Below are 6414 nucleotides of genomic sequence, written 5' to 3' on the forward strand. Positions count from 1 at the left end.
TCTACTTCACCGCCTAACACGGCGGCGCCGCTATGAACCGGCCCCGATTTGGACCGGTCGCAGATGAGTCGACGAACCGGAAACATTTTTTACCTCCATCGCCACCTTCTGCCTCCATTTCCTTACACGGCGGCAACACGCAATTCCGGCGGGTCGGTTCGTAGAGTAATACAAGTATGTTGAATGTATAGCGTTTATATTTGGAAAAAACAGAGATATTTGCCTTTTATTTTAGATTTTGCTTTTGTTTTATGGATCTGGATTTGATTTGTGTGATCTCGTTTGTGTAAGTTGACCTGCTTAAAAATAGCTTAGTTATGTTGCTTAATCATTGATTACCCTCTCGTCTCATAGCTTAAATTACAACTACACTTGTTAGCTAGACTTATTACTTTCCAATTTGAATTCAGAAAATTGGAATCACTTTGTACTAGCAACTGATACAAAACATTTTGATATGATTGCAAGTTCTTGTCAAAATGTATTTCAATTTATTTATGTGTTTTTTTTGGTTTGAATATGATTAATAAGATAGGGAATGAAACTGTATGGATTCTGATCTGAAATGGTAATAGAACTTTTGAAAATTTCAGGTTTTTTCTGATGTAAAATTTTGGCCTGATATATGTATAGTTTGGGTGAAAATGGAACTCGTGAACCAGATATTGGATCCATATAATCAATACTCTGTGTTCATTCATAGTATCAGTTCAAATTCAAGACATACAAAATCTATGAATATTTTTATCATCTAATCCAAAATAAGTATATTGGTCTAATTCAAACTTATTAATTTTAGCGTTGAACCCATTACATTTTTTAAATTATGCGTTCAAATACCCATTACGTTTTTTAAATTATGCGCTCAAATATGCTACCCTTGATAACAGCTAAGGAATTATTGGGTCTCATTGTTTTCTACTTGGTCTGGGCCACCTTGTATACCCGGCACAGTTTGCTTTTAGTCATTCATTAATTTGTATGTACACTGATGATAGAACATTCCAGACATAATAAGAAATAAGAATTCATTTTCTCTCTTAGATATTTGTTCTTCTCGTTTCTCTCTCTCCTCTTTACTAGTATCTGTACTCGCGAGAATATTAAATATAATTTTTTCATAAGAAATGTTATTTGAAAAATATGGTAGACATAAAGGAGCTTGCAAATGTTATTATTTTATTAACATGTAAATCCACTGAATATTCATACATTCAAGTCATAAGGAAACATATGTATCTATTAGAAAATAGCTATTGAGGAAAGCATTCATAAGAAAATGCAATCTTGGATGATTGGTCATATTCTGATTCTCACAAATTTATTAGTACCGTTTGAAAAAAGCCATTTTTACTACACAATATGTTAGTACAAATTAACAAAGTTCCCCTTAAAGGCACAAAACAAAATCTTCCTTCGATCCAGTTTCAATCAAGCATTGATGGAATAGACCTTCGAATATCAGCCACTGAAAACAGAATAAGCTCTTGGTTAACAAATTCAATATATGAAATGTACTTTTCTTTACATAGATAATGATGAGTCAAATTAGGAATATTTGGATGTATGCTAATCAAAATAAAATAAAAGTATTAATGGTCCCAACCTCAAGTTGTCTAAGCCAATTCTTTCTTGTTTATATCTTCTTGTGACTGAAAGCAAGTTCTATAGATTCCCCATCTTATTACCCGCCCAGACAATCTTTACTGTGTTTCTAAAGATCTTGAAAGTACTCATTTCCTTATTTTGAAGTACTTGTTCTCGGCTCTTATCAAAGCAATAAAGAGAATAATTAGTAGAAAGTCAAGTTTGATGGTTTTATAAAATGTTTGGTGTAAAATCTTGTAGTACTTAATGGACCAACCACTTTAATTGGCACCCAAACTCTATCTTCATGACTCATACCAAGCATGGTATAAAATGATAGAATCTTCACACTCGTGTAATTAGCATCAAAACGCCTTATAGTGAATGATCAAGCCATGAAATAATTAGTTACCTATAGAAGATATATATTATAAATAGGGGTTTGAATTTAAAGATAAAAACATGTCCTCGAATGAATTAAAATTGAAAAGTTTGTTATGCATAATAGAAATGATACAATCAAATATAGTTGAGAAGAAGACTTCAGTCTAATCCAATCTATTAGAAGTAGTTATTTAAAATTGAAGCTAAACACTTTCACGTCTATCGCAAAAAATTATCTTTTTATTTAAATTTCTTTTGTTATTCCACTTCAAATTTATATTAGAGTTTTTATAAATTTTCTTTTGGTATTCCACTTCAAATTTATATTAGAGTTTTTATTAACTTTGTCCTAAGGTTTAAAAGTATTTTATAATGCACGAAAATTCTCTTGTTTTAAAGATAAAAGTAAAATCATAGATTCATAATCTACAATAAAAGAATTTATTGAGTACCCAGTGTACCCCATGTTTAGTAAAACTTAAAGCGTCAATGACAAAATATTATTTACAATTCTATATTTGGATACTCAATCTCCTTCTTATAACCATGACCAAACAAAAGAAGAAGATAAGTAAGGGAAGAAAAGGGATTAGAGAAATGAAAACAATAAGAAATGTACTGAATTGGTAAAGATTCTTACCGGCACAAATCAACAATTTTACTTGTTTTTTTGCTCCAAGTTCGTTTCTAACCACGACCTGCTATACAAACCACTCCTTGTCCTAAACACAAATGTTGAATATTAGTAAGATTTTGGATTAACCAACCAATCATTAACCAAGTTGCAATATAATTTGTTTTTTGTGGGTTCACTTAGTAGTCTCCAAGGAACTTAGCCAATGGAATAAAACTAACATTTACACTTTCCAAAGCAATTGTTACAGTTACTATAAAGACAAAATAAAAGCACAAATCACAAGCCATAGGGAATTAGAAGTTTATGCCAAAGAATAATTATGATACAAAAATGGGAAGATATTACTTTACTACTATTAATAAGGGAGAAAGAGAGTTGTCTCCGGTTAAGGATTGAGCTGCATCCGGTTGCAATTCAGGTTTAAAGGGTATTTCGGTAATTGCATGAGAATAAAATAATTCCGTTGGCTGAAACAAATGAATTTACTGTACCTACATTTTAAATATTTGGGTCTTTTGACCAACTTACCCTTGAACTAACTTTTTGAATGTGACGTGTGTCATTCCAACTTACTCCTTGTTCATAACACGCTTTGTTAGTTTACTGATACTCTAGGGCCCACTTTTATTTCCAGTACACGTGTTGATTTGCAGCATTTTGAAAAAGCCAACTTCTGGTCAAGTGGGACCCTCATTCAATGCTTCCAATGTCACGTTTTATGGGTTTACCTATTGTTGCCTTTCTTTTTCATTTCTATAAAAATAAAAAAAACTTTTGTTTTAAGTAAATCGTCTAGAAAGATTATAAGAAATAAAATAAGGCACAAATCATATACTAAAAAATCTAGCAGTACAAGATATACTTATTCCAAAAGAGGGAAATATTTTTATTCAATAATTTGAAAATAAAAGTAAAATTAATTGGCCAAAACAATAATTATATGAAAAACACTTTGAAAGATTATTTTTAATGGACAAACGGGGCCTAACTCTATGGCCCACTTCGCCAAACTTCAAAAGGTATAAAAATGTATTTTTTTCAAATTATATAATGATGGCATGACAACACATAAGGAGAATTGACATTTTTTTTTTGGCTTTATATTAGGTTTGACAATAGAAGCCCAAACAAATTGGCACCAAATAACTAAAGTTATTTTCCTTAAAAACAGCAAAACAATTTATAGAACCGCTCTCTCTCCCTTCTCTCCAATTCTTAGTTATGCATCACGTAAATAAAGCAGCTGTTTTCCGTCTTCTACGTTCCATATCTTCTTCCAAAATACACTCAGTACTCTTATCTCCCTTTCCACAAATGGTGCCTCATTCATTTTCTCTTTAGTTTTTTTTTAATTAAAAATCTCTTCTCTCTTCTAATTGGTTGCACCCATCTTCCTAAAAATTAGATTTTATTTCCTTTCAAAAGTATCTGAAAATTTCTCCAAAACTTCTTTATATTCCTTTTCTGTTTTTTTTCCCACTGTAGCAATGTATATAAGTTTAGAGCAAGTTCTAAGATATAAAAATAATAAATATAATTGTGGGAGTAAATAAATTTTTAATATACATTTTGATATACAAAGATGAAAAATAATTTTTTGATATATACAAAGAAGGAAAATAAATTTATGATATATATATAGTTATACATATTATTTAATATATTATACACTGTGATATATAAATAATATAATTTTTTTATTATGATATATATTGGTATAGAGACAACAACAAATTTTGGATAACTATATTTATAAATTCATAGTTTGGATATACAAATAATAAAAATAAAATTTTAATATTCATTTTGATATACACAAAGAATGAGAATAAAATTGTGATATACATTTCGCAAATAATCACCGATATGTATTTTGGCTGTTATATATCAATGTGTATATCACACAAGATTTATACATAGACATGTATATCATATTATATGTCAGTGTATATCACACAATATTTTCATTGATATACATAGACATGTATATATATATATATATATATATATATATATATATATATATATATATATATATACATGCATGATATACATGAAATAAGATATCTAAGTCGATATACATTGAGATGTGTATTCACCAAAATTTGAAAGTTCAATAAACTTGGAATGTGTATAGTCATCCAAATTCATTCCTCTTTTGATTCAAAACCAACTATTTCTTTTCTGAACAAAATTTTTGTGCGAATTTGTGAAAAATTTGCTTGATTTCATCCATTAATGCTAAGTGAGAATAAAGAAACTTGTTCAACTTCGAAAACGGGCCACGAGAATTCAGTTTCATGGTTGGTCCAATCATTTAGGCATTTATTTATGCCAATTGCTCTAAATTTTCTGGTATGAAGAGAGAGAATGAGGAGATATGGAAAAGATATACCAAGAGAGACACATAGGGGAAGAGGGTCTAACCTATTTTTTTTATACAAAATTACTTTTTTAAATTAAAATATAAATGCGGGCCATAAGATGCCAATAACAATAAGTTGTGTTTTTTTATGCCATTTATTAGGTTAGGTTATCAAACAAGGCCAAAACCCCTTAGAAAAAACTGTACTCTCCGGTCCAATGGTATGCGTATGCTTAATTGAAGCCGGATTTAGAAAAAATCAGCAGCTTTGCATATATAATATTTTAACAACGATAAATATTGAACTAGACTATTTTTTATATTGATGTAGTAGATAAGCTCCGTGTTGGGATATAATATGTTTTAATGTGATTTACATATATATATATATATATATATATATATATATATATATATATATATATATATATATTTGGGTTATCTATAATTATAGAAGCCTCAAGATGAAAAAGTGTTTGGAATTGAAAATATATGCGTTTGGTTGAAACGGCAGGTGAAAACATGAAGGCTTTGGCTTGAAATAGTACTTCAAAGAGGATTGTAACTAGGGCCGAGCATAATTTGGTAAATATCGAATTAGCGTATCGAAATCGAAAATTTTAGTGTTTGGTATTCGATATTTTGGTATTCGATATGGTATTTGATTTAATTTAAAAAAGAAGAAGAAGGTATTAGGTATGATATTTGGTATTTTAAAATAAAATACCGAAATATCGATACTGTACCGAAATATATATATTATATTACACAATACATATATTATTAATTATAACATAAGTATAAATAATCTAAAATTTTGCTTTCCTTTATTATCTAAGTTCATCAATTAACTATAAGCAAATAATAAGACATTTTTAATGATCAAATGTATTCCTTTATGTACAGTTTTCATTCTCTAAGTTGATATTTACTAGTTTTGAACAAAAATTATGTCAACAAACATTTTTATTTTTATACTTTTGAATACTTTAATTAAGAATATTACATTCTAGGACTCTACGCACTAGTTAGTATTCAAATCGAATAAACCAAAACCGAAAGGATAAAAATCGAATCATATCGAATTTAATTAGGTACGGTATTGATATAGCATTTTAAGAAATTGAATATCAAAAATATCAAAACAAAATATTTAAATACCGTACCTTACCGACCGATGAACACCCTCTTCGTAACTGTTGCCTTGTCTATCTCCTTATAATTAGGAATTGTAACTGTAGTTAAAATAAAAACGTGAAGGCTTTGACTTGAACAGTACTTTAAGAGGATTGTAATTATTGCCTTGTCTATCTCCTTAAAAAATCTAATTTCCAATTCTAATGAATAAATAAAATAACTGCCCAACATGGGTGGAAGTATCCATTGTGAATAATTGTGTTCCCCACGTTTGACGATAAATCGTGGAGTTTTTTTTTTTTTT

At 29.1% G+C, this 6414-nt stretch overlaps 1 long non-coding RNA gene across 1 annotated transcript; it reads right to left on the reverse strand.

Moving 5' to 3' along the window:
* Window positions 1–242: 242 nt before the first annotated feature.
* Window positions 243–2932, reverse strand: LOC138906376 (uncharacterized). Its single transcript, XR_011413691.1, has 2 exons — window positions 2612–2932; window positions 243–1468 (listed from the first exon to the last, which is right to left on the reverse strand). It is a non-coding gene; the product is annotated as an uncharacterized lncRNA (long non-coding RNA).
* Window positions 2933–6414: the final 3482 nt, after the last annotated feature.

The sequence above is a fragment of the Nicotiana tomentosiformis genome, chromosome 2 (genome assembly GCF_000390325.3).
Source record: "Nicotiana tomentosiformis chromosome 2, ASM39032v3, whole genome shotgun sequence".
NCBI classification, from domain to species: Eukaryota; Viridiplantae; Streptophyta; class Magnoliopsida; order Solanales; family Solanaceae; genus Nicotiana; species Nicotiana tomentosiformis.